Below are 23105 nucleotides of genomic sequence, written 5' to 3' on the forward strand. Positions count from 1 at the left end.
GAGAGAATTTATTGACGCACGGTTTGACAGTTCTGCTGTGAAACAATTTCATTACGAAAGCAGGGTGCATATTTTACGAAGTAATTTTTGATGTAATGATATATTTTTGACAAATTCATATAAAACATTATTTTATTTATTATATACAGAACAACGTCTGTCGGGTCAGCTAGTTTTGAATAACAATATCTGAATTTGAATTATGTGCGAGGAGAGTGATCGCTGCCATATTATGGACTAGGGTCCGAGTGGCTTTTCTATCCTGTCACCAAGAACTCTGTTTTTTTTTTTTATAATTTATAGCTAAAGCTATAAGAAGTTTCTTAAAAATTGTTTTGATAAAACGTTGATAATTTCTCGCCTAATGCCTTCATTTATTTACAGTGGTGCGGATTGATACATCAAATGCTCTAGTAACTCCTCTGATTTTTTTTTACACATATTGTCAATACTATTAATTGATTGACTTCAAAACCTAACTTTTTTTTTATGAAAATAAGAGACAAGGCGAGCATGACGTTGTGCTGATGGTAATCGATACGCCCTGCCCATTACAATGCAGTGACACTTAGGATTCTTGAAAAACTCCAAAAATTATGAGCGGTACTATAACTGCGCTCGTCACCTTCAGGCATAAAATTTTAGGTCTCATTTGCCCAGTAATTTCACTGGCTACACGCCCTTCAGACCAAAGCACAGTATTTAATACACACTACTGCTTCACGGCAGAAACAGGCAACGTTGCGGCACCCTTAATCTAGCCGGCACCCTGTGCAAGTAGTCTCCAACTGGTAACTTATTAAAAGAGAAATTTATACTCTTATAAACGAGCTATAGATATCAAGTTTTTACAGCTGTAGCGACATTTGTAAAATGTAATATGTAGTTATCATGTGAAACCATAGAATCAGTCATATAAATTATATTTCTCATTCATCAGTAATAGCTACTTATGTTAAGTGTGACATTCCAAGAACATATACTATTAAATAAACCGTGAAATGAAGTGAATAATTTTAAATAACATTATAGAACTATCTAGCAAACATTTAAATGTAAAATACCACTGATAATTCGTTGGCATAACACACTAACACCTTTGCCACTCTTGAAAAATAACAAGCAGTTTTTGTTACAAAGCCCGCGCGATTTTGACAGTTTTGTTTTTAAACGAACACACGTGCAACAGTCTTGCCGCGCAAAAGGAAACTAATGGTGAACAGTCAACACACTTAGGAAAATGACGTATATGTATATGATTGTTACTGTTATCAATGAAATGCCAGTTACGATTGTAAAATAATAAATGCACTGTATAATTATTATCGTTAAGTAGGTACTAACTACAAACGCATTGATTGACATTGCAATCTACTCTTTGGTTTAAGTATTGTAATGTAATTTATAGTTGACATAAGATTAACGTTATTTATGACAGTGATAATATGCGTTGGCAACTATTTTATTTAGATCAAAGAATTTATTATCTTAGATATATTTATACGTCTAGATAAAGCCACTTGCTGTTAGGCAACGCATGAAAGCAGGCCAGGTTTATTACTTTAGAGTGCGTGACAAATTGTACTGTATTGTAAAATAGAGGTTAACTGTTCACCACTATTTTTTTCAACGTTTTACAGCACAGTCACACACACAGGGTCAATCTAGATGTATAAATTATATAAGTTAACTAGTAAACTTAAACTATCAAAATCATCTATTTTTCTTAATGATACCACAGATTTCGGATGGAGCGAACGCCTTTAGGCTATTTAATTATTAGAGATAGATTTTGTACAATACTGCATATTATATTGTACCTAACTAAACCTAACTTAGCTAAATTATTATTTTTATTTTTTTATTTAGATTCACCAGTGGTAATTACAATAATACATTTATAATTATTATGCTAATTTACAAGGATCTTATTACTAAATGCATTAACCTTTAAAGGTGAATACCGCATGCTAAATTATGTGTGAAACAGTTACATAAAATAAGTATAAGTTATAAAACAACCGTTCTATAATGTAATGAAATTAAGAAATTAACAAAATCTAGAAAACAGGTCAAGATAAACGTATTAAACAAATCAAGAATACTTAAGGCGCTATAGTCCTAAAAAGTAACATTTTTAAAAATCTACTTAAAATACTTCTACAAATACTACGGTTCCAATTTTTTGACATGTTTATCTTCATTTCTTTATCTAAATTATAGCTGTTTCGAAAACACGATTACGAAAAAAAATCTCAATAGATTTATTTTTTGAAAAATAGTCTTTTTTATTTGAATTGTTTATATTATCATAAAACTATGATAGCTTTAAACACAAAACTTATTTTATTCGATACTTTATTAGTATTTATAAGTTTTCACTGTGGGATTTATCAATACGCTTTGTGAAATATTTTATATTTTTTTTTTCGTAATAAACCAAACGCGACGCCTTGGTTGCATGCTCGCTCAAGCCAGCAGTACGCCCGTGACCACTGTCAAGGAAGGGACTGTGTTCGTGTCTCTCGGGCTCACATTACGTAAGATTTTTAGCAAGTACAAAGCGGGAATCATAGTAAAAAAATAATGATGATGCGACAGCGTATTTGTTGAAATATATAGGTAAATGTAAGTCGGAACGTACTAAAATAAAATTTACGTAATATTATTTTGAATATTATGCCACGCGGGATTATTGTATATATGTACTTTAGGAAGTTAGATAAATCCAAGATGACCGCCGCACAAAATTATTATTTCAGCAATATGGAAGTCGTGTCCGAGGTTCTCGAGGGTGCAGATAACGATTTTGTGATCATTTTTGAAATCCAAGATGGCCGCCGCACAAAATTATGATTTCAGCAATATGGATATCGTGTCCGAGTTTCTCGAGGGTGAAGAGAACGATTTTGGGATCATTTTTGAAATCCAAGATGGCCGCCGCACAAAATTATGATTTCAGCAATATGGATATCGTGTTCGAGGTTCTCGAGGGTGCAGATAACGATTTTGTGAGCATTTTTGAAATCCAAGATGGCCGCCGCACAAAATTATGATTTCAGCAATATGGATATCGTGTCCGACGTTCTCGAGGGTGCAGAGAACGATTCTGTGATTATTTTTGAATTCAAAGATGGCCGCCGCTCATAATTATGATTTCAGCAATATGGATATCGTGTCCGAGGTTCTCGAGGGTGCAGAGAACGATTTTGTGATCATTTTTGAAATCCAAGATGGCCGCCGCACAAAATTATGATTTCAGCAATATGGATTTCGTGTCCGAGGTTCTCGAGGGTGCAGAGAACGATTGTGTGATCATATTTGAAATCCAAGATGGCCGCCGCACAAAATGATGATTTGAGCAATATGGATATCGTGTCCGACGTTCTAGAGGGTGCAGAGAACGATTCTGTGATTATTTTTGAATTCAAAGATGGCCGCCGCTCATAATTATGATTTCAGCAATATGGATATCGTGTCCGAGGTTCTCGAGGGTGCAGAGAACGATTTTGTGATCATTTTTGAAATCCAAGATGGCCGCCGCACAAAATTATGATTTCAGCAATATGGATATCGTGTCCGAGTTTCTCGAGGGTGAAGAGAACGATTTTGGGATCATTTTTGAAATCCAAGATGGCCGCCGCACAAAATTATGATTTCAGCAATATGAATATCGTGTTCGAGGTTCTCGAGGGTGCAGATAACGATTTTGTGAGCATTTTTGAAATCCAAGATGGCCGCCGCACAAAATTATGATTTCAGCAATATGGATATCGTGTCCGAGGTTCTCGAGGGTGCAGAGAACGATTGTGTGATCATATTTGAAATCCAAGATGGCCGCCGCACAAAATTATGATTTCAGCAATATGGATATCGTGTCCGACGTTCTCGAGGGTGCAGAGAACGATTCTGTGATTATTTTTGAATTCAAAGATGGCCGCCGCTCATAATTATGATTTCAGCAATATGGATATCGTGTCCGAGGTTCTCGAGGGTGCAGAGAACGATTTTGTGATCATTTTTGAAATCCAAGATGGCCGCCGCACAAAATTATGATTTCAGCAATATGGATTTCGTGTCCGAGGTTCTCGAGGGTGCAGAGAACGATTGTGTGATCATATTTGAAATCCAAGATGGCCGCCGCACAAAATTATGATTTGAGCAATATGGATATCGTGTCCGACGTTCTAGAGGGTGCAGAGAACGATTCTGTGATTATTTTTGAATTCAAAGATGGCCGCCGCTCATAATTATGATTTCAGCAATATGGATATCGTGTCCAAGGTTCTCGAGGGTGAAGATAACGATTTTGTGATCATGTTTGAAATCCAAGATGGCCGCCGCACAAAATTATGATTTCAGCAATATGGATATCGTGTCCGAGGTTCTCGAGGGTGCAGAGAACGATTTTGGTATCATTTTTGAAATCCAAGATGGCCGCCGCACAAAATTATGATTTCAGCAATATGGATATCGTGTCCGAGGTTCTCGAGGGTGCAGAGAACGATTTTGGGATCATTTTTGAAATCCAAGATGGCCGCCGCACAAAATTATGATTTCAGCAATATGGATATCGTGTTCGAGGTTCTCGAGGGTGCAGATAACGATTTTGTGAGCATTTTTGAAATCCAAGATGGCCGCCGCACAAAATTATGATTTCAGCAATATGGATATCGTGTCCGAGGTTCTCGAGGGTGCAGAGAACGATTGTGTGATCATATTTGAAATCCAAGATGGCCGCCGCACAAAATTATGATTTCAGCAATATGGATATCGTGTCCGACGTTCTCGAGGGTGCAGAGAACGATTTTGTGATCATTTTTGAATTCAAAGATGGCCGCCGCTCATAATTATGATTTCAGCAATATGGATATCGTGTCCGAGGTTCTCGAGGGTGCAGAGAACGATTTTGTGATCATTTTTGAAATCCAAGATGGCCGCCGCACAAAATTATGATTTCAGCAATATGGATTTCGTGTCCGAGGTTCTCGAGGGTGAAGATAACGATTTTGTGATCATGTTTGAAATCCAAGATGGCCGCCGCACAAAATTATGATTTCAGCAATATGGATATCGTGTCCGAGGTTCTCGAGGGTGCAGAGAACGATTTTGTGATCATTTTTGAAATCCAAGATGGCCGCCGCACAAAATTATGATTTCAGCAATATGGATATCGAGTCCGAGGTTCTCGAGGCCGCAGAGAACGATTCTGTGATTATTTATGAATTCAAAGATGGCCACCGCTCATGATTATGATTTCAGCAATATGGAAGTCGTGTCCGAGGTTCTCGAGGGTGCAGAGAACGATTCTGTGATTATTTTTGAATTCAAAGATGGCCGCCGCTCATAATTATGATTTCAGCAATATGGATATCGTGTCCGAGGTTCTCGAGGGTGCAGAGAACGATTTTGTGATCATTTTTGAAATCCAAGATGGCCGCCGCACAAAATTATGATTTCAGCAATATGGATATCGTGTCCGAGTTTCTCGAGGGTGAAGAGAACGATTTTGGGATCATTTTTGAAATCCAAGATGGCCGCCGCACAAAATTATGATTTCAGCAATATGGATATCGTGTTCGAGGTTCTCGAGGGTGCAGATAACGATTTTGTGAGCATTTTTGAAATCCAAGATGGCCGCCGCACAAAATTATGATTTCAGCAATATGGATATCGTGTCCGAGGTTCTCGAGGGTGCAGAGAACGATTGTGTGATCATATTTGAAATCCAAGATGGCCGCCGCATAAAATTATGATTTCAGCAATATGGATATCGTGTCCGACGTTCTCGAGGGTGCAGAGAACGATTCTGTGATTATTTTTGAATTCAAAGATGGCCGCCGCTCATAATTATGATTTCAGCAATATGGATATCGTGTCCGAGGTTCTCGAGGGTGCAGAGAACGATTTTGTGATCATTTTTGAAATCCAAGATGGCCGCCGCACAAAATTATGATTTCAGCAATATGGATTTCGTGTCCGAGGTTCTCGAGGGTGCAGAGAACGATTGTGTGATCATATTTGAAATCCAAGATGGCCGCCGCACAAAATTATGATTTGAGCAATATGGATATCGTGTCCGACGTTCTAGAGGGTGCAGAGAACGATTCTGTGATTATTTTTGAATTCAAAGATGGCCGCCGCTCATAATTATGATTTCAGCAATATGGATATCGTGTCCAAGGTTCTCGAGGGTGAAGATAACGATTTTGTGATCATGTTTGAAATCCAAGATGGCCGCCGCACAAAATTATGATTTCAGCAATATGGATATCGTGTCCGAGGTTCTCGAGGGTGCAGAGAACGATTTTGTGATCATTTTTGAAATCCAAGATGGCCGCCGCACAAAATTATGATTTCAGCAATATGGATATCGTGTCCGAGGTTCTCGAGGGTGCAGAGAACGATTGTGTGATCATATTTGAAATCCAAGATGGCCGCCGCACAAAATTATGATTTCAGCAATATGGATATCGTGTCCGAGGTTCTCGAGGGTGCAGAGAACGATTGTGTGATCATATTTGAAATCCAAGATGGCCGCCGCACAAAATTATGATTTCAGCAATATGGATATCGTGTCCGACGTTCTCGAGGGTGCAGAGAACGATTCTGTGATTATATTTGAATTCAAAGATGGCCGCCGCTCATAATTATGATTTCAGCAATATGGATATCGTGTCCGAGGTTCTCGAGGGTGCAGAGAACGATTTTGTGATCATTTTTGAAATCCAAGATGGCCGCCGCACAAAATTATGATTTCAGCAATATGGATTTCGTGTCCGAGGTTCTCGAGGGTGCAGAGAACGATTGTGTGATCATATTTGAAATACAAGATGGCCGCCGCACAAAATTATGATTTGAGCAATATGGATATCGTGTCCGACGTTCTAGAGGGTGCAGAGAACGATTCTGTGATTATTTTTGAATTCAAAGATGGCCGCCGCTCATAATTATGTTTTCAGCAATATGGATATCGTGTCCAAGGTTCTCGAGGGTGAAGATAACGATTTTGTGATCATGTTTGAAATCCAAGATGTCCGCCGCACAAAATTATGATTTCAGCAATATGGATATCGTGTCCGAGGTTCTCGAGGGTGCAGAGAACGATTTTGTGATCATTTTTGAAATCCAAGATGGCCGCCGCATAAAATTATGATATCAGCAATATGGATAGCGTGTCCGACGTTCTCGAGGGTGCAGAGAACGATTATGTGATTATTTTTGAATTCAAAGATGGCCGCCGCTCATAATTATGATTTCAGCAATATGGATATCGTGTCCAAGGTTCTCGAGGGTGCAGAGAACGATTCTGTGATTATTTTTGAATTCAAAGATGGCCGCCGCTCATAATTATGTTTTCAGCAATATGGATATCGTGTCCAAGGTTCTCGAGGGTGAAGATAACGATTTTGTGATCATGTTTGAAATCCAAGATGTCCGCCGCACAAAATTATGATTTCAGCAATATGGATATCGTGTCCGAGGTTCTCGAGGGTGCAGAGAACGATTTTGTGATCATTTTTGAAATCCAAGATGGCCGCCGCATAAAATTATGATTTCAGCAATATGGATAGCGTGTCCGACGTTCTCGAGGGTGCAGAGAACGATTATGTGATTATTTTTGAATTCAAAGATGGCCGCCGCTCATAATTATGATTTCAGCAATATGGATATCGTGTCCGACGTTCTAGAGGGTGCAGAGAACGATTCTGTGATTATTTTTGAATTCAAAGATGGCCGCCGCTCATAATTATGTTTTCAGCAATATGGATATCGTGTCCAAGGTTCTCGAGGGTGAAGATAACGATTTTGTGATCATGTTTGAAATCCAAGATGTCCGCCGCACAAAATTATGATTTCAGCAATATGGATATCGTGTCCGAGGTTCTCGAGGGTGCAGAGAACGATTTTGTGATCATTTTTGAAATCCAAGATGGCCGCCGCACAAAATTATGATTTCAGCAATATGGATAGCGTGTCCGACGTTCTCGAGGGTGCAGAGAACGATTATGTGATTATTTTTGAATTCAAAGATGGCCGCCGCTCATAATTATGATTTCAGCAATATGGATATCGTGTCCGACGTTCTAGAGGGTGCAGAGAACGATTCTGTGATTATTTTTGAATTCAAAGATGGCCGCCGCTCATAATTATGTTTTCAGCAATATGGATATCGTGTCCAAGGTTCTCGAGGGTGAAGATAACGATTTTGTGATCATGTTTGAAATCCAAGATGTCCGCCGCACTAAATTATGATTTCAGCAATATGGATATCGTGTCCGAGGTTCTCGAGGGTGCAGAGAACGATTGTGTGATCATATTTGAAATCCAAGATGGCCGCCGCATAAAATTATGATTTCAGCAATATGGATAGCGTGTCCGACGTTCTCGAGGGTGCAGAGAACGATTATGTGATTATTTTTGAATTCAAAGATGGCCGCCGCTCATAATTATGATTTCAGCAATATGGATATCGTGTCCAAGGTTCTCGAGGGTGCAGATAACGATTTTGTGATCATTTTCGAAATCCAAGATGGCCGCCACACAAAATTATGATTTCAGCAATATGGATATCGAGTCCGAGGTTCTCGAGGCCGCAGAGAACGATTCTGTGATTATTTATGAATTCAAAGATGGCCACCGCTCATGATTATGATTTCAGCAATATGGAAGTCGTGTCCGAGGTTCTCGAGGGTGCAGAGAACGATTCTGTGATTATTTTTGAATTCAAAGATGGCCGCCGCTCATAATTATGATTTCAGCAATATGGATATCGTGTCCAAGGTTCTCGAGGGTGAAGATAACGATTTTGTGATCATGTTTGAAATCCAAGATGTCCGCCGCACAAAATTATGATTTCAGCAATATGGATATCGTGTCCGAGGTTCTCGAGGGTGCAGAGAACGATTTTGTGATCATTTTTGAAATCCAAGATGGCCGCCGCACTAAATTATGATTTCAGCAATATGGATATCGTGTCCGAGGTTCTCGAGGGTGCAGAGAACGATTGTGTGATCATATTTGAAATCCAAGATGGCCGCCGCATAAAATTATGATTTCAGCAATATGGATATCGTGTCCGACGTTCTCGAGGGTGCAGAGAACGATTCTGTGATTATTTTTGAATTCAAAGATGGCCGCCGCTCATAATTATGATTTCAGCAATATGGATATCGTGTCCGAGGTTCTCGAGGGTGCAGAGAACGATTTTGTGATCATTTTTGAAATCCAAGATGGCCGCTGCTCAAAATTATGATTTCAGCAATATGGATATCGTGTCCGAGGTTCTCGAGGGTGTAGAGAACGATTTTGGTATCATTTTTGAAATCCAAGATGGCCTCCGCACAAAATTATGATTTCAGCAATATGGATATCGTGTCCGAGGTTCTCGAGGGTGCAGAGAACGATTTTGGGATCATTTTTGAAATCCAAGATGGCCGCCGCACAAAATTATGATTTCAGAAATATGGATATCGTGTCCGAGGTTCTCGAGGGTGCAGAGAACGATTCTGTGATTATTTTTGAATTCAAAGATGGCCGCCGCTCATAATTATGATTTCAGCAATATGGATATCGTGTCCGAGGTTCTCGAGGGTACAGAGAACGATTTTGTGATCATTTTTGAAATCCAAGATGGCCGCCGCACAAAATTATGATTTCAGCAATATGGATATCGTGTCCGAGGTTCTCGAGGGTGCAGAGAACGATTGTGTGATCATATTTGAAATCCAAGATGGCCGCCGCACAAAATTATGATTTCAGCAATATGGATATCGTGTCCGACGTTCTCGAGGGTGCAGAGAACGATTCTGTGATTATATTTGAATTCAAAGATGGCCGCCGCTCATAATTATGATTTCAGCAATATGGATATCGTGTCCGAGGTTCTCGAGGGTGCAGAGAACGATTTTGTGATCATTTTTGAAATCCAAGATGGCCGCCGCACAAAATTATGATTTCAGCAATATGGATTTCGTGTCCGAGGTTCTCGAGGGTGCAGAGAACGATTGTGTGATCATATTTGAAATACAAGATGGCCGCCGCACAAAATTATGATTTGAGCAATATGGATATCGTGTCCGACGTTCTAGAGGGTGCAGAGAACGATTCTGTGATTATTTTTGAATTCAAAGATGGCCGCCGCTCATAATTATGTTTTCAGCAATATGGATATCGTGTCCAAGGTTCTCGAGGGTGAAGATAACGATTTTGTGATCATGTTTGAAATCCAAGATGTCCGCCGCACAAAATTATGATTTCAGCAATATGGATATCGTGTCCGAGGTTCTCGAGGGTGCAGAGAACGATTTTGTGATCATTTTTGAAATCCAAGATGGCCGCCGCACTAAATTATGATTTCAGCAATATGGATATCGTGTCCGAGGTTCTCGAGGGTGCAGAGAACGATTGTGTGATCATATTTGAAATCCAAGATGGCCGCCGCATAAAATTATGATTTCAGCAATATGGATAGCGTGTCCGACGTTCTCGAGGGTGCAGAGAACGATTATGTGATTATTTTTGAATTCAAAGATGGCCGCCGCTCATAATTATGATTTCAGCAATATGGATATCGTGTCCAAGGTTCTCGAGGGTGCAGATAACGATTTTGTGATCATTTTCGAAATCCTAGATGGCCGCCATACAAAATTATGATTTCAGCAATATGGATATCGAGTCCGAGGTTCTCGAGGCCGCAGAGAACGATTCTGTGATTATTTATGAATTCAAAGATGGCCACCGCTCATGATTATGATTTCAGCAATATGGAAGTCGTGTCCGAGGTTCTCGAGGGTGCAGAGAACGATTCTGTGATTATTTTTGAATTCAAAGATGGCCGCCGCTCATAATTATGATTTCAGCAATATGGATATCGTGTCCAAGGTTCTCGAGGGTGAAGATAACGATTTTGTGATCATGTTTGAAATCCAAGATGGCCGCCGCACAAAATTATGATTTCAGCAATATGGATATCGTGTCCGAGGTTCTCGAGGGTGCAGAGAACGATTTTGGTATCATTTTTGAAATCCAAGATGGCCGCCGCACTAAATTATGATGTCAGCAATATGGATATGGTGCCCGAGGTTCTCGAGGGTGCAGAGAACGATTGTGTGATCATATTTGAAATCCAAGATGGCCGCCGCACAAAATTATGATTTCAGCAATATGGATATCGTGTCCGACGTTCTCGAGGGTGCAGAGAACGATTCTGTGATTATTTTTGAATTCAAAGATGGCCGCCGCTCATAATTATGATTTCAGCAATATGGATATCGTGTCCGAGGTTCTCGAGGGTGCAGAGAACGATTTTGTGATCATTTTTGAAATCCAAGATGGCCGCTACTCAAAATTATGATTTCAGCAATATGGATATCGTGTCCGAGGTTCTCGAGGGTGTAGAGAACGATTTTGGTATCATTTTTGAAATCCAAGATGGCCTCCGCACAAAATTATGATTTCAGCAATATGGATATCGTGCCCGAGGTTCTCGAGGGTGCAGAGAACGATTCTGTGATCATATTTGAAATCCAAGATGGCCGCCGCACAAAATTATGATTTCAGAAATATGGATATCGTGTCCGAGGTTCTCGAGGGTGCAGAGAACGATTCTGTGATTATTTTTGAATTCAAAGATGGCCGCCGCTCATAATTATGATTTCAGCAATATGGATATCGTGTCCGAGGTTCTCGAGGGTACAGAGAACGATTTTGTGATCATTTTTGAAATCCAAGATGGCCGCCGCACAAAATTATGATTTCAGCAATATGGATATCGTGTCCGAGGTTCTCGAGGGTGCAGAGAACGATTGTGTGATCATATTTGAAATCCAAGATGGCCGCCGCCCAAATTATTATTTCAGCAATATGGATATCGTGTCCGAGGTTCTCGAGGGTGCAGAGAACGATTGTGTGATCATATTTGAAATCCAAGATGGCCGCCGCACAAAATTATGATTTCAGCAATATGGATATCGTGTCCGACGTTCTCGAGGGTGCAGAGAACGATTCTGTGATTATTTTTGAATTCAAAGATGGCCGCCGCTCATAATTATGATTTCAGCAATATGGATATCGTGTCCGAGGTTCTCGAGTGTGCAGAGAACGATTTTGTGATCATTTTTGAAATCCAAGATGGCCGCCGCACAAAATTATGATTTCAGTAATATGGATTTCGTGTCCGAGGTTCTCGAGGGTGCAGAGAACGATTGTGTGATCATATTTGAAATCCAAGATGGCCGCCGCACAAAATTATGATTTGAGCAATATGGATTTCGTGTCCGAGGTTCTCGAGGGTGCAGAGAACGATTGTGTGATCATATTTGAAATACAAGATGGCCGCCGCACAAAATTATGATTTGAGCAATATGGATATCGTGTCCGACGTTCTAGAGGGTGCAGAGAACGATTCTGTGATTATTTTTGAATTCAAAGATGGCCGCCGCTCATAATTATGTTTTCAGCAATATGGATATCGTGTCCAAGGTTCTCGAGGGTGAAGATAACGATTTTGTGATCATGTTTGAAATCCAAGATGTCCGCCGCACAAAATTATGATTTCAGCAATATGGATATCGTGTCCGAGGTTCTCGAGGGTGCAGAGAACGATTTTGTGATCATTTTTGAAATCCAAGATGGCCGCCGCACTAAATTATGATTTCAGCAATATGGATATCGTGTCCGAGGTTCTCGAGGGTGCAGAGAACGATTGTGTGATCATATTTGAAATCCAAGATGGCCGCCGCATAAAATTATGATTTCAGCAATATGGATAGCGTGTCCGACGTTCTCGAGGGTGCAGAGAACGATTCTGTGATTATTTTTGAATTCAAAGATGGCCGCCGCTCATAATTATGATTTCAGCAATATGGATATCGTGTCCAAGGTTCTCGAGGGTGCAGATAACGATTTTGTGATCATTTTCGAAATCCAAGATGGCCGCCACACAAAATTATGATTTCAGCAATATGGATATCGAGTCCGAGGTTCTCGAGGCCGCAGAGAACGATTCTGTGATTATTTATGAATTCAAAGATGGCCACCGCTCATAATTATGATTTCAGCAATATGGAAGTCGTGTCCGAGGTTCTCGAGGGTGCAGAGAACGATTCTGTGATTATTTTTGAATTCAAAGATGGCCGCCGCTCATAATTATGATTTCAGCAATATGGATATCGTGTCCAAGGTTCTCGAGGGTGAAGATAACGATTTTGTGATCATGTTTGAAATCCAAGATGGCCGCCGCACAAAATTATGATTTCAGCAATATGGATATCGTGTCCGAGGTTCTCGAGGGTGCAGAGAACGATTTTGTGATCATTTTTGAAATCCAAGATGGCCGCCGCACTAAATAATGATTTCAGCAATATGGATATCGTGTTCGAGGTTCTCGAGGGTGCAGAGAACGATTGTGTGATCATATTTGAAATCCAAGATGGCCGCCGCATAAAATTATGATTTCAGCAATATGGATATCGTGTCCGACGTTCTCGAGGGTGCAGAGAACGATTCTGTGATTATTTTTGAATTCAAAGATGGCCGCCGCTCATAATTATGATTTCAGCAATATGGATATCGTGTCCGAGGTTCTCGAGGGTGCAGAGAACGATTGTGTGATCATATTTGAAATCCAAGATGGCCGCCGCATAAAATTATGATTTCAGCAATATGGATATCGTGTCCGACGTTCTCGAGGGTGCAGAGAACGATTCTGTGATCATATTTGAAATCCAAGATGGCCGCCGCACAAAATGATGATTTGAGCAATATGGATATCGTGTCCGACGTTCTAGAGGGTGCAGAGAACGATTCTGTGATTATTTTTGAATTCAAAGATGGCCGCCGCTCATAATTATGATTTCAGCAATATGGATATCGTGTCCGAGGTTCTCGAGGGTGCAGAGAACGATTGTGTGATCATATTTGAAATCCAAGATGGCCGCCGCACAAAATGATGATTTGAGCAATATGGATATCGTGTCCGACGTTCTAGAGGGTGCAGAGAACGATTCTGTGATTATTTTTGAATTCAAAGATGGCCGCCGCTCATAATTATGATTTCAGCAATATGGATATCGTGTCCGAGGTTCTCGAGGGTGCAGAGAACGATTTTGTGATCATTTTTGAAATCCAAGATGGCCGCCGCACAAAATTATGATTTCAGCAATATGGATATCGTGTCCGAGTTTCTCGAGGGTGAAGAGAACGATTTTGGGATCATTTTTGAAATCCAAGATGGCCGCCGCACAAAATTATGATTTCAGCAATATGAATATCGTGTTCGAGGTTCTCGAGGGTGCAGATAACGATTTTGTGAGCATTTTTGAAATCCAAGATGGCCGCCGCACAAAATTATGATTTCAGCAATATGGATATCGTGTCCGAGGTTCTCGAGGGTGCAGAGAACGATTGTGTGATCATATTTGAAATCCAAGATGGCCGCCGCACAAAATTATGATTTCAGCAATATGGATATCGTGTCCGACGTTCTCGAGGGTGCAGAGAACGATTCTGTGATTATTTTTGAATTCAAAGATGGCCGCCGCTCATAATTATGATTTCAGCAATATGGATATCGTGTCCGAGGTTCTCGAGGGTGCAGAGAACGATTTTGTGATCATTTTTGAAATCCAAGATGGCCGCCGCACAAAATTATGATTTCAGCAATATGGATTTCGTGTCCGAGGTTCTCGAGGGTGCAGAGAACGATTGTGTGATCATATTTGAAATCCAAGATGGCCGCCGCACAAAATTATGATTTGAGCAATATGGATATCGTGTCCGACGTTCTAGAGGGTGCAGAGAACGATTCTGTGATTATTTTTGAATTCAAAGATGGCCGCCGCTCATAATTATGATTTCAGCAATATGGATATCGTGTCCAAGGTTCTCGAGGGTGAAGATAACGATTTTGTGATCATATTTAAAATCCAAGATGGCCGCCGCACAAAATTATGATTTCAGCAATATGGATATCGTGTCCGAGGTTCTCGAGGGTGCAGAGAACGATTTTGGTATCATTTTTGAAATCCAAGATGGCCGCCGCACAAAATTATGATTTCAGCAATATGGATATCGTGTCCGAGGTTCTCGAGGGTGCAGAGAACGATTTTGTGATCATATTTGAAATCCAAGATGGCCGCCGCACAAAATTATGATTTCAGCAATATGGATATCGTGTTCGAGGTTCTCGAGGGTGCAGATAACGATTTTGTGAGCATTTTTGAAATCCAAGATGGCCGCCGCACAAAATTATGATTTCAGCAATATGGATATCGTGTCCGAGGTTCTCGAGGGTGCAGAGAACGATTGTGTGATCATATTTGAAATCCAAGATGGCCGCCGCACAAAATTATGATTTCAGCAATATGGATATCGTGTCCGACGTTCTCGAGGGTGCAGAGAACGATTTTGTGATCATTTTTGAATTCAAAGATGGCCGCCGCTCATAATTATGATTTCAGCAATATGGATATCGTGTCCGAGGTTCTCGAGGGTGCAGAGAACGATTTTGTGATCATTTTTGAAATCCAAGATGGCCGCCGCACAAAATTATGATTTCAGCAATATGGATTTCGTGTCCGAGGTTCTCGAGGGTGAAGATAACGATTTTGTGATCATGTTTGAAATCCAAGATGGCCGCCGCACAAAATTATGATTTCAGCAATATGGATATCGTGTCCGAGGTTCTCGAGGGTGCAGAGAACGATTTTGTGATCATTTTTGAAATCCAAGATGGCCGCCGCACAAAATTATGATTTCAGCAATATGGATATCGAGTCCGAGGTTCTCGAGGCCGCAGAGAACGATTCTGTGATTATTTATGAATTCAAAGATGGCCACCGCTCATGATTATGATTTCAGCAATATGGAAGTCGTGTCCGAGGTTCTCGAGGGTGCAGAGAACGATTCTGTGATTATTTTTGAATTCAAAGATGGCCGCCGCTCATAATTATGATTTCAGCAATATGGATATCGTGTCCGAGGTTCTCGAGGGTGCAGAGAACGATTTTGTGATCATTTTTGAAATCCAAGATGGCCGCCGCACAAAATTATGATTTCAGCAATATGGATATCGTGTCCGAGTTTCTCGAGGGTGAAGAGAACGATTTTGGGATCATTTTTGAAATCCAAGATGGCCGCCGCACAAAATTATGATTTCAGCAATATGGATATCGTGTTCGAGGTTCTCGAGGGTGCAGATAACGATTTTGTGAGCATTTTTGAAATCCAAGATGGCCGCCGCACAAAATTATGATTTCAGCAATATGGATATCGTGTCCGAGGTTCTCGAGGGTGCAGAGAACGATTGTGTGATCATATTTGAAATCCAAGATGGCCGCCGCACAAAATTATGATTTCAGCAATATGGATATCGTGTCCGACGTTCTCGAGGGTGCAGAGAACGATTCTGTGATTATTTTTGAATTCAAAGATGGCCGCCGCTCATAATTATGATTTCAGCAATATGGATATCGTGTCCGAGGTTCTCGAGGGTGCAGAGAACGATTTTGTGATCATTTTTGAAATCCAAGATGGCCGCCGCACAAAATTATGATTTCAGCAATATGGATTTCGTGTCCGAGGTTCTCGAGGGTGCAGAGAACGATTGTGTGATCATATTTGAAATCCAAGATGGCCGCCGCACAAAATTATGATTTGAGCAATATGGATATCGTGTCCGACGTTCTAGAGGGTGCAGAGAACGATTCTGTGATTATTTTTGAATTCAAAGATGGCCGCCGCTCATAATTATGATTTCAGCAATATGGATATCGTGTCCAAGGTTCTCGAGGGTGAAGATAACGATTTTGTGATCATGTTTGAAATCCAAGATGGCCGCCGCACAAAATTATGATTTCAGCAATATGGATATCGTGTCCGAGGTTCTCGAGGGTGCAGAGAACGATTTTGTGATCATTTTTGAAATCCAAGATGGCCGCCGCACAAAATTATGATTTCAGCAATATGGATATCGTGTCCGAGGTTCTCGAGGGTGCAGAGAACGATTGTGTGATCATATTTGAAATCCAAGATGGCCGCCGCACAAAATTATGATTTCAGCAATATGGATATCGTGTCCGAGGTTCTCGAGGGTGCAGAGAACGATTTTGTGATCATATTTGAAATCCAAGATGGCCGCCGCACAAAATTATGATTTCAGCAATATGGATATCGTGTCCGACGTTCTCGAGGGTGCAGAGAACGATTCTGTGATTATATTTGAATTCAAAGATGGCCGCCGCTCATAATTATGATTTCAGCAATATGGATATCGTGTCCGAGGTTCTCGAGGGTGCAGAGAACGATTTTGTGATCATTTTTGAAATCCAAGATGGCCGCCGCACAAAATTATGATTTCAGCAATATGGATTTCGTGTCCGAGGTTCTCGAGGGTGCAGAGAACGATTGTGTGATCATATTTGAAATACAAGATGGCCGCCGCACAAAATTATGATTTCAGCAATATGGATATCGTGTCCGACGTTCTAGAGGGTGCAGAGAACGATTCTGTGATTATTTTTGAATTCAAAGATGGCCGCCGCTCATAATTATGTTTTCAGCAATATGGATATCGTGTCCAAGGTTCTCGAGGGTGAAGATAACGATTTTGTGATCATGTTTGAAATCCAAGATGTCCGCCGCACAAAATTATGATTTCAGCAATATGGATATCGTGTCCGAGGTTCTCGAGGGTGCAGAGAACGATTTTGTGATCATTTTTGAAATCCAAGATGGCCGCCGCATAAAATTATGATTTCAGCAATATGGATAGCGTGTCCGACGTTCTCGAGGGTGCAGAGAACGATTATGTGATTATTTTTGAATTCAAAGATGGCCGCCGCTCATAATTATGATTTCAGCAATATGGATATCGTGTCCAAGGTTCTCGAGGGTGCAGAGAACGATTCTGTGATTATTTTTGAATTCAAAGATGGCCGCCGCTCATAATTATGTTTTCAGCAATATGGATATCGTGTCCAAGGTTCTCGAGGGTGAAGATAACGATTTTGTGATCATGTTTGAAATCCAAGATGTCCGCCGCTCATAATTATGATTTCAGCAATATGGATATCGTGTCCGAGGTTCTCGAGGGTGCAGAGAACGATTTTGTGATCATGTTTGAAATCCAAGATGGCCGCCGCATAAAATTATGATTTCAGCAATATGGATAGCGTGTCCGACGTTCTCGAGGGTGCAGAGAACGATTATGTGATTATTTTTGAATTCAAAGATGGCCGCCGCTCATAATTATGATTTCAGCAATATGGATATCGTGTCCGACGTTCTAGAGGGTGCAGAGAACGATTCTGTGATTATTTTTGAATTCAAAGATGGCCGCCGCTCATAATTATGTTTTCAGCAATATGGATATCGTGTCCAAGGTTCTCGAGGGTGAAGATAACGATTTTGTGATCATGTTTGAAATCCAAGATGTCCGCCGCACAAAATTATGATTTCAGCAATATGGATATCGTGTCCGAGGTTCTCGAGGGTGCAGAGAACGATTTTGTGATCATTTTTGAAATCCAAGATGGCCGCCGCATAAAATTATGATTTCAGCAATATGGATAGCGTGTCCGACGTTCTCGAGGGTGCAGAGAACGATTATGTGATTATTTTTGAATTCAAAGATGGCCGCCGCTCATAATTATGATTTCAGCAATATGGATATCGTGTCCGACGTTCTAGAGGGTGCAGAGAACGATTCTGTGATTATTTTTGAATTCAAAGATGGCCGCCGCTCATAATTATGTTTTCAGCAATATGGATATCGTGTCCAAGGTTCTCGAGGGTGAAGATAACGATTTTGTGATCATGTTTGAAATCCAAGATGTCCGCCGCACTAAATTATGATTTCAGCAATATGGATATCGTGTCCGAGGTTCTCGAGGGTGCAGAGAACGATTGTGTGATCATATTTGAAATCCAAGATGGCCGCCGCATAAAATTATGATTTCAGCAATATGGATAGCGTGTCCGACGTTCTCGAGGGTGCAGAGAACGATTATGTGATTATTTTTGAATTCAAAGATGGCCGCCGCTCATAATTATGATTTCAGCAATATGGATATCGTGTCCAAGGTTCTCGAGGGTGCAGATAACGATTTTGTGATCATTTTCGAAATCCAAGATGGCCGCCACACAAAATTATGATTTCAGCAATATGGATATCGAGTCCGAGGTTCTCGAGGCCGCAGAGAACGATTCTGTGATTATTTATGAATTCAAAGATGGCCACCGCTCATGATTATGATTTCAGCAATATGGAAGTCGTGTCCGAGGTTCTCGAGGGTGCAGAGAACGATTCTGTGATTATTTTTGAATTCAAAGATGGCCGCCGCTCATAATTATGATTTCAGCAATATGGATATCGTGTCCAAGGTTCTCGAGGGTGAAGATAACGATTTTGTGATCATGTTTGAAATCCAAGATGTCCGCCGCACAAAATTATGATTTCAGCAATATGGATATCGTGTCCGAGGTTCTCGAGGGTGCAGAGAACGATTTTGTGATCATTTTTGAAATCCAAGATGGCCGCCGCACTAAATTATGATTTCAGCAATATGGATATCGTGTCCGAGGTTCTCGAGGGTGCAGAGAACGATTGTGTGATCATATTTGAAATCCAAGATGGCCGCCGCATAAAATTATGATTTCAGCAATATGGATATCGTGTCCGACGTTCTCGAGGGTGCAGAGAACGATTCTGTGATTATTTTTGAATTCAAAGATGGCCGCCGCTCATAATTATGATTTCAGCAATATGGATATCGTGTCCGAGGTTCTCGAGGGTGCAGAGAACGATTTTGTGATCATTTTTGAAATCCAAGATGGCCGCTGCTCAAAATTATGATTTCAGCAATATGGATATCGTGTCCGAGTTTCTCGAGGGTGAAGAGAACGATTTTGGTATCATTTTTGAAATCCAAGATGGCCTCCGCACAAAATTATGATTTCAGCAATATGGATATCGTGCCCGAGGTTCTCGAGGGTGCAGAGAACGATTTTGGGATCATTTTTGAAATCCAAGATGGCCGCCGCACAAAATTATGATTTCAGAAATATGGATATCGTGTCCGAGGTTCTCGAGGGTGCAGAGAACGATTCTGTGATTATTTTTGAATTCAAAGATGGCCGCCGCTCATAATTATGATTTCAGCAATATGGATATCGTGTCCGAGGTTCTCGAGGGTACAGAGAACGATTTTGTGATCATTTTTGAAATCCAAGATGGCCGCCGCACAAAATTATGATTTCAGCAATATGGATATCGTGTCCGAGGTTCTCGAGGGTGCAGAGAACGATTGTGTGATCATATTTGAAATCCAAGATGGCCGCCGCACAAAATTATGATTTCAGCAATATGGATATCGTGTCCGAGGTTCTCGAGGGTGCAGAGAACGATTGTGTGATCATATTTGAAATCCAAGATGGCCGCCGCACAAAATTATGATTTCAGCAATATGGATATCGTGTCCGACGTTCTCGAGGGTGCAGAGAACGATTCTGTGATTATATTTGAATTCAAAGATGGCCGCCGCTCATAATTATGATTTCAGCAATATGGATATCGTGTCCGAGGTTCTCGAGGGTGCAGAGAACGATTTTGTGATCATTTTTGAAATCCAAGATGGCCGCCGCACAAAATTATGATTTCAGCAATATGGATATCGTGTCCGAGGTTCTCGAGGGTGCAGAGAACGATTGTGTGATCATATTTGAAATACAAGATGGCCGCCGCACAAAATTATGATTTGAGCAATATGGATATCGTGTCCGACGTTCTAGAGGGTGCAGAGAACGATTCTGTGATTATTTTTGAATTCAAAGATGGCCGCCGCTCATAATTATGTTTTCAGCAATATGGATATCGTGTCCAAGGTTCTCGAGGGTGAAGATAACGATTTTGTGATCATGTTTGAAATCCAAGATGTCCGCCGCACAAAATTATGATTTCAGCAATATGGATATCGTGTCCGAGGTTCTCGAGGGTGCAGAGAACGATTTTGTGATCATTTTTGAAATCCAAGATGGCCGCCGCACTAAATTATGATTTCAGCAATATGGATATCGTGTCCGAGGTTCTCGAGGGTGCAGAGAACGATTGTGTGATCATATTTGAAATCCAAGATGGCCGCCGCATAAAATTATGATTTCAGCAATATGGATAGCGTGTCCGACGTTCTCGAGGGTGCAGAGAACGATTATGTGATTATTTTTGAATTCAAAGATGGCCGCCGCTCATAATTATGATTTCAGCAATATGGATATCGTGTCCAAGGTTCTCGAGGGTGCAGATAACGATTTTGTGATCATTTTCGAAATCCTAGATGGCCGCCATACAAAATTATGATTTCAGCAATATGGATATCGAGTCCGAGGTTCTCGAGGCCGCAGAGAACGATTCTGTGATTATTTATGAATTCAAAGATGGCCACCGCTCATGATTATGATTTCAGCAATATGGAAGTCGTGTCCGAGGTTCTCGAGGGTGCAGAGAACGATTCTGTGATTATTTTTGAATTCAAAGATGGCCGCCGCTCATAATTATGATTTCAGCAATATGGATATCGTGTCCAAGGTTCTCGAGGGTGAAGATAACGATTTTGTGATCATGTTTGAAATCCAAGATGGCCGCCGCACAAAATTATGATTTCAGCAATATGGATATCGTGTCCGAGGTTCTCGAGGGTGCAGAGAACGATTTTGTGATCATTTTTGAAATCCAAGATGGCCGCCGCACTAAATTATGATTTCAGCAATATGGATATCGTGTCCGAGGTTCTCGAGGGTGCAGAGAACGATTGTGTGATCATATTTGAAATCCAAGATGGCCGCCGCATAAAATTATGATTTCAGCAATATGGATATCGTGTCCGACGTTCTCGAGGGTGCAGAGAACGATTCTGTGATTATTTTTGAATTCAAAGATGGCCGCCGCTCATAATTATGATTTCAGCAATATGGATATCGTGTCCGAGGTTCTCGAGGGTGCAGAGAACGATTTTGTGATCATTTTTGAAATCCAAGATGGCCGCTACTCAAAATTATGATTTCAGCAATATGGATATCGTGTCCGAGGTTCTCGAGGGTGTAGAGAACGATTTTGGTATCATTTTTGAAATCCAAGATGGCCTCCGCACAAAATTATGATTTCAGCAATATGGATATCGTGTCCGAGGTTCTCGAGGGTGCAGAGAACGATTCTGTGATCATATTTGAAATCCAAGATGGCCGCCGCACAAAATTATGATTTCAGAAATATGGATATCGTGTCCGAGGTTCTCGAGGGTGCAGAGAACGATTCTGTGATTATTTTTGAATTCAAAGATGGCCGCCGCTCATAATTATGATTTCAGCAATATGGATATCGTGTCCGAGGTTCTCGAGGGTACAGAGAACGATTTTGTGATCATTTTTGAAATCCAAGATGGCCGCCGCACAAAATTATGATTTCAGCAATATGGATATCGTGTCCGAGGTTCTCGAGGGTGCAGAGAACGATTGTGTGATCATATTTGAAATCCAAGATGGCCGCCGCCCAAATTATTATTTCAGCAATATGGATATCGTGTCCGAGGTTCTCGAGGGTGCAGAGAACGATTGTGTGATCATATTTGAAATCCAAGATGGCCGCCGCACAAAATTATGATTTCAGCAATATGGATATCGTGTCCGACGTTCTCGAGGGTGCAGAGAACGATTCTGTGATTATTTTTGAATTCAAAGATGGCCGCCGCTCATAATTATGATTTCAGCAATATGGATATCGTGTCCGAGGTTCTCGAGTGTGCAGAGAACGATTTTGTGATCATTTTTGAAATCCAAGATGGCCGCCGCACAAAATTATGATTTCAGTAATATGGATTTCGTGTCCGAGGTTCTCGAGGGTGCAGAGAACGATTGTGTGATCATATTTGAAATCCAAGATGGCCGCCGCACAAAATTATGATTTGAGCAATATGGATTTCGTGTCCGAGGTTCTCGAGGGTGCAGAGAACGATTGTGTGATCATATTTGAAATACAAGATGGCCGCCGCACAAAATTATGATTTGAGCAATATGGATATCGTGTCCGACGTTCTAGAGGGTGCAGAGAACGA

The 23105-nt window shown here is 41.0% G+C and overlaps 1 protein-coding gene across 7 annotated transcripts in view; it reads right to left on the reverse strand.

Moving 5' to 3' along the window:
- Positions 1–23105, reverse strand: part of LOC126965438 (P protein-like) — a 234307-nt gene that overhangs the window by 177651 nt on the left and 33551 nt on the right. For 3 of the 7 annotated variants that reach the window (XM_050809051.1, XM_050809054.1, XM_050809052.1), the window contains exon 1: positions 1065–1197. The exons of 1 other annotated variant lie outside the window; for it this stretch is intronic. The gene's annotated coding sequence lies outside the window, so the exon portion shown is untranslated. Of the gene's footprint in view, positions 1–1064; positions 1198–23105 lie in introns of those variants that run through there. 3 more of the 7 variants (XM_050809056.1, XM_050809055.1, XM_050809050.1) reach the window with 1 other exon arrangement.

Source organism: Leptidea sinapis, chromosome 7 (assembly GCF_905404315.1).
Source record: "Leptidea sinapis chromosome 7, ilLepSina1.1, whole genome shotgun sequence".
NCBI classification, from domain to species: domain Eukaryota; kingdom Metazoa; phylum Arthropoda; class Insecta; order Lepidoptera; family Pieridae; genus Leptidea; species Leptidea sinapis.